The sequence below is a fragment of the Cibotium barometz genome, chromosome 5 (genome assembly GCF_041138505.1).
Source record: "Cibotium barometz isolate CiBa-2024 chromosome 5, ASM4113850v1, whole genome shotgun sequence".
Classification (NCBI taxonomy): domain Eukaryota; kingdom Viridiplantae; phylum Streptophyta; class Polypodiopsida; order Cyatheales; family Cibotiaceae; genus Cibotium; species Cibotium barometz.
Genome location: NC_141050.1, coordinates 2,724,051 through 2,735,959, shown reverse-complemented (window position 1 = coordinate 2,735,959; position 11,909 = coordinate 2,724,051).

Here is an 11,909-nt window from a genome sequence, read left to right as displayed (position 1 = left end):
GGAATCAAAGATTCCAATCCTATGAGGCAGTTACTTTAATAATGGTATAGAAGAATACGTAAAGCATGAGTCCATATCCAATGATATGGAGGCGTTCATAGGGCAATATATGAAGTGAAGAAAGTATCCTGGAGAGGCTGAGGGAGGGATGGTGGCTCGCGGAGAGGAGGGGGGAGAGCGAGGAGAGGATGGAGAGACATCTGCCAGAGGAGAGGTGTCAGGGGGGTCCGCCGGGGGAGGCGGGAGGGGGGGGATGGGGGGGAGAGGGGGGGTGGAAGGAGTGCTCACCGAGTGAGTGGAAGAGGGGCCGGGGGTCGCAGAGTGCGGCCCGGGATCCTCAGGAATCTGCTCCATGGAGGGGGCGAGGCCCCTCGCGGGGGGACATGGGAGCGGGGTCTCCATGTGGGGGGCTCCACCGGCGGCCTCAACGGGCACTAAGACTGAATCCTCGTCCATCGGGGTGGGACCTACTGGCCGCCTATCCCTGAATCGAGCATAAGTGTGGGTAGGTGCCTGGACGCCAACCGGAGTCGCCGTCCGCCAGCCTGTCTGCCAGCCTGTGCTACCTGCTGGCGTCTGCGATGGTCCCTGTGGGCCGGGCGTTTCCGCCGACGAACCTCCTGCCATCCGCCAGCCTCCTGGGTCTGCGCGGCATCCTCCGCCGGGGTCAGCTCGTCAGATGATGGCGCCTGCTGAGACGAGCTTGGAGAGGCTGAGGGAGGGATGGTGGCTCGCGGAGAGGAGGGGGGAGAGCGAGGAGAGGATGGAGAGACATCTGCCAGAGGAGAGGTGTCAGGGGGGTCCGCCGGGGGAGGCGAGAGGGGGGGATGGGGGGGAGAGGGGGGGTGGAAGGAGTGCTCACCGAGTGAGTGGAAGAGGGGCCGGGGGTCGCAGAGTGCGGCCCGGGATCCTCAGGAATCTGCTCCATGGAGGGGGCGAGGCTCCCCGCGGGGGGACATGGGAGCGGGGTCTCCATGTGGGGGGCTCCACCGGCGGCCTCAACGGGCACTGAGACTGAATCCTCGTCCATCGGGGTGGGACCTACTGGCCGCCTATCCCTGACTCGAGCATAAGTGTGGGTAGGTGCCTGGACGCCAGCCGGAGTCGCCGTCCGCCAGCCTGTCTGCCAGCCTGTGCTACCTGCTGGCGTCTGCGATGGTCCCTGTGGGCCGGGCGTTTCCGCCGACGAACCTCCTGCCATCCGCCAGCCTCCTGGGTCTGCGCGGCATCCTCCGCCGGGGTCAGCTCGTCAGATGATGGCGCCTGCTGAGACGAGCCAAGGATGTCCGGTCTCTGAGGTGGATGGCCACCCTCAGTGATGGAACCACAACACGAATGGCCCGGAGTCCTGCTGCCCGAGCTATCATTGAAGCCGCTGCGTCTCCACCACCTGCCCGAACGCCTTGCCAATGGATGACAAGAGGGGCAAGTACTCCCTGCGGAGTCCAGGAAAGCAGATAGTGATGGGGAAACCTGTCGCGCCTGCTAGCGGGTCAGAAGCGGGGTCGAAACCGTGAGTCCATCGCGCCAGGAACGCCCGGGATGAGCGGAGGGCAATGGGGCTCCGAGCCAGCACCGTCTGAGCTGCCTGGGGGGACTCGAAATCCACCTGGTAGTAGCCACGTCCCAAAAAATCGACGCTGACGATCTTGGCAGGCACGCCAATGAGGCTGCCTTGCAGAAGGTCGCGAAGCTCTCTCCGCATCGGACGGCTAGCCACTATCTTGTAGACCAAGGAGGAGGCCTCAAGAGCGGATACTGTGGAAACGAACAACTGATGATCTGCAGCTGTGAACTCCAGACGGAGATCCGAATCGGCAGGGGTAGTCGGAGCGGCTTCCATGGAGTCCTCCAGAGGGAAAAGGCCAGAGACCGGGGTCACCAACGAGAGGGACACAGCCCTACGAGGAAACGGAGAGGCACAAGGTGAGAGGATAGCGGGGGGGGATGGGGGAGCTGAGGCGGGGGAGCTAGCGGTGGGAGGAGGGGCGAGAGCGGGGGGGGTGGGGGAGCTGAGGCGGGGGAGCTAGCGGTGGGAGGAGGGGCGATACGGAGGGGGAGGTGAGGGAGAAGGCGGGGGGAAGAGCCGCAAAGCGGAGGAGAAGGCGGGGGGGAGAGATGGCAGGGGAGGAAGCGAGGAAGGAGGCGGGGGGGGACAGATGGCGGGGGAGGAAACGAGGAAGGAGGCGGGGGAGGAGAAGGCGGGGGGGAGAGATGGCGGGGGAGGAAGCGAGGAAGGAGGCAGGGGAGAGAGGCGGAGGAGAAGGCGGGGGACAAGCAAGGGGGAGAGGGGGGCGCGCGACGGCGAGAAGCAGCAGGGGGAAGGTAGACAGGAGGGGGATGAGGTGGAGCTCGCAGGAGCAGATCGACAGTACTATATCTATACAGTCTACGTTTTCTTGGTGCAAGAAATATTGCAAGATCAACAAAGCGAAAATCAATATAGATGCTTTTTAAGAGAACATACTATTGATATATTTTAAAAGTAAGTGTCAATAACTTATGAAGGCACTTCTTTCATTTCTCTCCATTCCTTTTAGCTTGTGAGTATAATGTGTACCACAATATAATAACATTTTATGTTTATGAGAGAACTGGAGCGATCCAATGTCTTAAAGAAATAGGTGTCTGCTAAAGTTGGACTTGGATAACTTTTTTAAAATGTTCATAGTGTTGATATATTTTAAAAGTAAGTGTCAATAACTTATAGTAAGTCCCATTTACGATTGAAGGCATTTCTTTCATTTCTCTCCATTCTTTCTAGCTTGTGAGTATGATGCGTACCAAGGCACTAGTTCATTCGTCCATATCTAGTGAACGTACTATCACCGATAGTATGTAATGATAAAGGCCAAGCTCCTCTAAATGGGAAAGATGCTCCCCCTATGCTGGCCAGCTACACATGAGAGGAGAAGATGGCGACTAGGCATTGCCACTCTTTAATATTTTTTTCAAGAGGTGGTATATGATACATCTATGCACACTTTTATAAAACATGACATTCAATTGTGATAATGCCGATACATTTAAAGAGGCGGTGGTAAACTTATATAATTTAGTGATACAGGGTGGATGTCAAATTTCATTATACTGCTTAATATGGTAAGAGTGGTCACTATTTTGTTTGAATTAAAATGTACATGTAATATTTTAAGTTTAATTGTGGATATCATGTGTTCTTTAATGCATCATATACTTGAGACTCATGGTCCATACGTTACTGAACAAGGAAGTTTGGTGATATGGTCCACGCAAGGCATCGAGCAATCTCACTAGCAAGCTCGATGCGGATTCCAAAAAGCAAAATCAAAGATTCCAATCCTATGAGGCAGTTACTTTAATAATGATATAGAAGAATACGTAAAGTATGAGGACAAATTAAGAAAGTCCATATCCAATGATATGGAGGCATTCGTAGGGCAATATATGAAGTGAAGAAAGTAAGATATGAAAAGCTGGAGAGCATCATACACAGTAGTTGACAACCGAGGAGAGAGTCAGTAAGAGAATAGCGGTAAAGCATTAGGACAAATTAATAAAGTCCAAATCCAATGATATAGAAACTGTTTGTAGGAGGGCAATATATGAAGTGAAGAAAGTAAGATATGGGACTTCAAATTGCATTATGCACAATATGGTAAGAGTGGTCACTATTTTCTTATAATTAAAATGTACATGTAATATTTTAAGTTTAATTGTGGATATCCTGTGTTCTTTAATGCATCATATACTTGAGGCTCATGGTCCATACTTTACTGAACAAGGAAGTTTGGAAATATGGTCCACGCAAGGCATCGAGCGATCTCACATGCAAGCTCGATGCGAATTCCAAAAAGCAACATCACATGGAGGTGGAATCAAAGATTCCAATCCTATGAGGCAGTTACTTTAATAATGGTATAGAAGAATAGACACAAAGTAAGAGGACAAATTAATAAAGTCCATATCCAATATGAAGTGAAGAAAGTAAGATATGAAAATAACACAGTAGAGACCATCATACAAAATGATTGACAACCCACGAGAGTCGGTAGAGCAAATCGAAGCATCGAGCACAAAGTGGTGATAGAAGTGATTCAGATTTGTAATTGAGAAATATAATAGAAGTAAGTTAGAGACCATCATACAAAATGATTGACAACCCACGAGAGTCGGTAGAGCAAATCAAAGCATCGCGAGCACAAAGTGGTGATAGAAGTGATTCAGATTTGTAATTGAGAAATATAATAACATTTTATGTTTATGAGAGAACTCAATGTTTTAAAGAAATAATTGTTTGCTAAAGTTGGATTTGGAAAACTTTTCATAGTGTTGATATAATTTAAAAGTAAGTGTCAACAACAACTTATAGTAAGTCCCATTTACAAATGAAGGCATTTCTTTCATTTCTCCGCATTCTTTCTAGCTTGTGAGTATGATGCCTACCAAGGCACTAGTCCATATCTACTGAACATACTATCACCGACAGTACATAATGATGAAGGCCAAGCTCCTCTAAATGGGAAAGATGAACCCCCTATGCTGGTCAGCTACACATGAAAAGAGAAGATGGCGAGTAGGCATCGCCACTCTTTAAAATTTTTTTCAAAAGGTGGTATATGATACATCTATGCACACTTTTATAAAACATGACATTCAATTCTGATAATGCCGATTCATTTAAAGAGGAGGTGATAAACTTTCATAATTCAATGATACAAGGGTGGACTTCAAATTGCATTATGCACAATATGGTAAGAGTGGTCACTATTTTGTTATAATTAAAATGTACATGTAATATTTTGTTATAATTAAAATGTACATGTAATATTTTGTTATAATTAAAATGTACATGTGATATTTTGAGTTTAATTATGGAGATCCTGTGTTCTTTAATGCATCATATACTTGAGGGTCATGGCGCATGCTTCACTGAACAAGGAAGTTTGGTGATATGGTCCACACAAGGCATCGAGCAATCTCACAGGCAAGCTCGATGCGGATTCCAAAAACCAACATCACATAAAGGTGGAAAATGAAATATTCCAATCCTATGAGACAGTTACTTTAATAATGGTATAGAAGAATAGACATAAAGTAAGAGGACAAATTAAGAAAGTCCATATCCAATGATATAGAGGTGTTCATAGGGCAATATATGAAGTGAAAAAATTTAGATATGAAAGTAGCACAGCTAGAGAACATCATACAGAGTAGTTGACAACCGAGGAGAGAGTCAGTAAGAGAATAGCGATAAAGTAAGAGGACAAATTAATAAAGTCCAAATCCAATGATATAGAAACTCTTTGCAGGGCAATATATGAAGTGAAGAAAGTAAGATATGAAAATAACCCAGTTAGAGAACATCATACAGAATGATTGACAACCCACCACAGAGTCGGTAGCAAATCAAAACATCGAGCACAAAGTGGTGATAGAAGTGTTTCAGATATGTAATTGAGAAATATAATAACATTTTATGTTTATGAGAGAACTAGAGCAATCCAATGTTTTAAAGAGATAGGTGTTTGCTAAAGATGGATTTGGGTAGCTTTTTTAAAATGTTCATAGTGTTGATATATTTTAAAAGTAAGTGTTAATAACTTGTAGTAAGTCCCATTTACAAATGAAGGCATTTCTCTCCATTCTTTCTAGCTTATGAGTATGATGCGTAACAAGGCACTAGTTCATTCGACCATATCTATCAACGATAGTACGTAATGATGAAGGCCAAGCTCCTCTAAATAGGAAAGATGCTCCCCCTATGCCAGCTACACATGAGAAGAGAAGATGGAGACTAGGCATCGCCACTCTTTGTGAAATTAGGAGGTCCATAAGAGTCTTGAGTTTATTATACCCAAGGTATCTTTCTCAAGGTTGGTGCAAGAAATATTGCAAGATCTACAAAGCAAAAATCAACATAGATGCTTTTCAAGATAACATACTATTGATATATTTTAAAAGTAAGTGTCAATAACTTATAGTAACTCCCATTTACAAATGAAGGCACTTCTTCCATTTCTCTCAATTCCTTTTGGCTTCTGAGTATAATGCGTACCACAGCACTAGTTCATTCAACTAGATCTAGTGAACATACTATCACTGATAGTACTTAATGAGATGAAGGCCAAGCTCCTCTAAATAGGAAATATGCTCCCGCTATGCTAGATTCACATATAAGAAGAGAAGATGAAGACTAGGCATCGCCACTCTTTGTGAAATTTGGAGGTCTAGAAGAATCCTCCTGAGTTGATTATACCCAAGGTAGCTTTCTCAATATTGCTGCAAGAAATATTGCAAAGGCACGATGCACGAGGACCCGAGGGGCTTTAAAAAGCAAGCCTCTAGATGCAGGCCTATGGACAAGGGCCCTACAGGCCTCGGATGGGATTTATATTTTTTTTTCCAAGAGGTGGTTTATGATACATCTATGCACAGTTTCATAAAACATGACATTTAATTCTGATAATGCCGATGCATTTAAAGAGGCGGTGGTAAACTTTTATAATTCAATGATGCAGACGTGGACTTCAAATTGCATTATACACAATATGGAAAGAGTGGTCACTATTTAGTTATAATTAAAATGTACATGTAATATTTTAAGTTTAATTGTGGGTATCCTATGTTGTTCTTTAATGCATCATATACTTGAGCCTCATGGTTCATACTTCACTGAACAAGGAAGTTTGGTGATATGATCCACGCAAGGCATCGAGCGATCTCATAGGCAAGCTCAATACGGATTCCAAAAAGCAACATCACGTGGAGGTGAAATCAAAGATTCCAATCCTATGAGGCAGTTACTTTAATAATGGTATAGAAGAATAGACATAAAGTAAGAGGACAAATTAAGAAAGTCCATATCCAATGATATAGAGGCGTTTGTAGGGCAATATATGACGTGAAGAAAGTAAGATATGAAAATAGCACAGCTAGAGAACATCATACAGAATGGTTGACAGCCCATGCAGAGAGAGTCAGTAGCAAATCGAACATCGAGCACAACGTGGTGATAGAAGTGACTCAAATTTGTAATTGAGAAATATAATAGCATTTTATGTTTATGCTCTAGAGGACATTTTATGCTTTTAAGAAATAGGTGTTTGCTAAAGATGGATTTGGATAACTTTTTTAAAATGTTCATAGTCGATATATTTTAAAAGTAAGTGTCAAATAACTTATAGTAAGTCCCATTTACAAATGAAGGCATTTCCCTCCATTCTTTCCAACTTGTGAGTATGATGCATGCCAAGGCACTAGTTCATTCGTCTATATCTAGTGAGCGTACTATCACCGATGGTACGTAATGATGAAGGACAAGCTCCTCTAAATGGGAAAGATGCTCCCCCTATGCCAGCTACACATGAGAAGAGAAGATGGAGACTACGCATCGCCACTCTTTGTGAAATTAGGAGGTCCATAAGAGTCTCGAGTTGATTATACCCAAGGTATCTTTCTCAAGGTTGGTGCAAGAAATATTGCAAGATCAACAAAGCGAAAATCAATATAAATGCTTTTTAAGAGAACATACTATTGATATATTTTAAAAGTAAGTGTCGATAACTTATGAAGGCACTTCTTTCATTTCTATTTCTTCCTTTTAGCTTGTGAGTATAATGTGTACCACAATATAATAACATTTTATGTTTATGAGAGAACTGGAGCGATCCAATGTCTTAAAGAAATAGGTGTCTGCTAAAGTTGGACTTGGATAACTTTTTTAAAATGTTCATAGTGTTGATATATTTTAAAAGTAAGTGTCAATAACTTATAGTAAGTCCCTTTTACGATTGAAGGCATTTCTTTCATTTCTCTCCATTCTTTCTAGCTTGTGAGTATGATGCGTACCAAGGCACTAGTTCATTCGTCCATATCTAGTGAACGTACTATCACCGATAGTATGTAATGATAAAGGTCAAGCTCCTCTAAATGGGAAAGATGCTCCCCCTATGATGCTGGCTAGCTACACATGAGAGGAGAAGATGGCGACTAGGCATTGCCACTCTTTAATATTTTTTTCAAGAGGTGGTATATGATACATCTATGCACACTTTTATAAAACATGACATTCAATTGTGATAATGCCCATTCATTTAAAGAGGCGGTGGTAAACTTATATAATTTAATGATACAGGGCTGATGTCAAATTTCATTATGCTTAATATGGTAAGAGTGGTCACTATTTTGTTAGAATTAAAATGTACATGTAATATTTTAAGTTTAATTATGGATATCCTGTGTTCTTTAATGCATCATATACTTGAGGCTCATGGTCCATACGTTACTGAACAAGGAAGTTTGGTGATATGGTCCACGCAAGGCATCGAGCGATCTCACTGGCAAGCTCGATGCGGATTCCAAAAAGCAACATCACATGGAGGTGGAATCAAATATTCCAATCCTATGAGGCAGTTACTTTAATAATGGTATAGAAGAATACGTAAAGTATGAGGACAAATTAAGAAAGTCCATATCCAATGATATGGAGGCGTTCGTAGGGCAATATATGAAGTGAAGAAAGTAAGATATGAAAAGCTGGAGAGCATCATACACAGTAGTTGACAACCGAGGAGAGAGTCAGTAAGAGAATAGCGGTAAAGCATTAGGATAAATTTATAAAGTCCAAATCCAATGATATAGAAACTGTTTGTAGGAGGGCAATATATGAAGTGAAGAAAGTAAGATATGGGACTTCAAATTGCATTATGCACAATATGGTAAGAGTGGTCACTATTTTGTTATAATTAAAATGTACATGTAATATTTTAAGTTTAAATGTGGATATCCTGTGTTCTTTAATGCATCATATACTTGAGGGTCATAGTCCATACTTTACTGAACAAGGAAGTTTGGTGATATGGTCCACGCAAGGCATCGAGCGATCTCACATGCAAGCTCGATGCGAATTCCAAAAAGCAACATCACATGGAGGTGGAATCAAAGATTCCAATCCTATGAGGCAGTTACTTTAATAATGGTATAGAAGAATAGACACAAAGTAAGAGGACAAATTAATAAAGTCCATATCCAATATGAAGTGAAGAAAGTAAGATATGAAAATAACACATGTAAGATTCCTCCCCCAACCCTTTTTTGATGTCTAGTTAGAGAACATCATACAGAGTAGTTGACAACCGAGGAGAGAGTCAGTAAGAGAATAGCGATAAAGTAAGAGGACAAATTAATAAAGTCCAAATCCAATGATATAGAAACTCTTTGCAGGGCAATATATGAAGTGAAGAAAGTAAGATATGAAAATAACACAGTTAGAGAACATCATACAGAATGATTCACAACCCACCACAGAGTCGGTAGCAAATCAAAACATCGAGCACAAAGTGGTGATAGAAGTATTTCGGATATGTAATTGAGAAATATAATAACATTTTATGTTTATGAGAGAACTAGAGCAATCCAATGTTTTAAAGAGATAGGTGTTTGCTAAAGATGGATTTGGGTAGCTTTTTTAAAATGTTCATAGTGTTGATATATTTTAAAAGTAAGTGTCAATAACTTGTAGTAAGTCCCATTTACAAATGAAGGCATTTCTCTCCATTCTTTCTAGCTTATGAGTATGATGCGTAACAAGGCACTAGTTCATTCGACTATATCTATCAACGATAGTACGTAATGATGAAGGCCAAGCTCCTCTAAATAGGAAAGATGCTCCCCCTATGCCAGCTACACATGAGAAGAGAAGATGGAGACTAGGCATCGCCACTCTTTGTGAAATTAGGAGGTCCATAAGAGTCTTGAGTTTATTATACCCAAGGTATCTTTCTCAAGGTTGGTGCAAGAAATATTGCAAGATCTACAAAGCAAAAATCAATATAGATGCTTTTCAAGATAACATACTATTGATATATTTTAAAAGTAAGTGTCAATAACTTATAGTAACCCATTTACAAATGAAGGCACTTCTTCCATTTCTCTCAATTCCTTTTGGCTTCTGAGTATAATGCGTACCACAGCACTAGTTCATTCAACTGGATCTAGTGAACATACTATCACCGATAGTACTGAATGAGATGAAGGCCAAGCTCCTCCAAATAGGAAATATGCTCCCGCTATGCTAGATTCACATATAAGAAGAGAAGATGAAGACTAGGCATCGCCACTCTTTGTGAAATTTGGAGGTCTAGAAGAATCCTCCTGAGTTGATTATACCCAAGGTAGCTTTCTCAATATTGCTGCAAGAAATATTGCAAAGGCGCGATGCACGAGGACCCGAGGGGCTTTAAAAAGCAAGCCTCTAGATGCAGGCCTACGGACAAGGGCCCTGCAGGCCTCTGATGGGATTTATATTTTTTTTTCCAAGAGGTGGTTTATGATACATCTATGCACAGTTTCATAAAACATGACATTTAATTCTGATAATGCCGATGCATTTAAAGAGGCGGTGGTAAACTTTTATAATTCAATGATGCAGACGTGGACTTCAAATTGCATTATACACAATATGGAAAGAGTGGTCACTATTTAGTTATAATTAAAATGTACATGTAATATTTTAAGTTTAATTGTGGGTATCCTATGTTGTTCTTTAATGCATCATATACTTGAGCCTCATGGTTTATACTTCACTGAACAAGGAAGTTTGGTGATATGATCCACGCAAGGCATCGAGCGATCTCATAGGCAAGCTCAATACGGATTCCAAAAAGCAACATCACGTGGAGGTGAAATCAAAGATTCCAATCCTATGAGGCAGTTACTTTAATAATGGTATAGAAGAATAGACATAAAGTAAGAGGACAAATTAAGAAAGTCCATATCCAATGATATAGAGGCGTTTGTAGGGCAATATATGACGTGAAGAAAGTAAGATATGAAAATAGCACAGCTAGAGAACATCATACAGAATGGTTGACAGCCCATGAGAGAGTCAGTAGCAAATCGAACATCGAGCACAACGTGGTGATAGAAGTGACTCAAATTTGTAATTGAGAAATATAATAGCATTTTATGTTTATGCTCTAGAGGACATTTTATGCTTTTAAGAAATAGGTGTTTGCTAAAGATGGATTTGGATAACTTTTTTAAAATGTTCATAGTCGATATATTTTAAAAGTAAGTGTCAAATAACTTATAGTAAGTCCCATTTACAAATGAAGGCATTTCCCTCCATTCTTTCCAACTTGTGAGTATGATGCATGCCAAGGCACTAGTTCATTCGTCTATATCTAGTGAGCGTACTATCACCGATGGTACGTAATGATGAAGGACAAGCTCCTCTAAATGGGAAAGATGCTCCCCCTATGCCAGCTACACATGAGAAGAGAAGATGGAGACTAGGCATCGCCACTCTTTGTGAAATTAGGAGGTCCATAAGAGTCTCGAGTTGATTATACCCAAGGTATCTTTCTCAAGGTTGGTGCAAGAAATATTGCAAGATCAACAAAGCGAAAATCAATATAAATGCTTTTTAAGAGAACATACTATTGATATATTTTAAAAGTAAGTGTCGATAACTTATGAAGGCACTTCTTTCATTTCTATTTCTTCCTTTTAGCTTGTGAGTATAATGTGTACCACAATATAATAACATTTTATGTTTATGAGAGAACTGGAGCGATCCAATGTCTTAAAGAAATAGGTGTCTGCTAAAGTTGGACTTGGATAACTTTTTTAAAATGTTCATAGTGTTGATATATTTTAAAAGTAAGTGTCAATAACTTATAGTAAGTTCCTTTTACGATTGAAGGCATTTCTTTCATTTCTCTCCATTCTTTCTAGCTTGTGAGTATGATGCGTACCAAGGCACTAGTTCATTCGTCCATATCTAGTGAACGTACTATCACCGATAGTATGTAATGATAAAGGTCAAGCTCCTCTAAATGGGAAAGATGCTCCCCCTATGATGCTGGCTAGCTACACATGAGAGGAGAAGATGGCGACTAGGCATTGCCACTCTTTAATATTTTTTT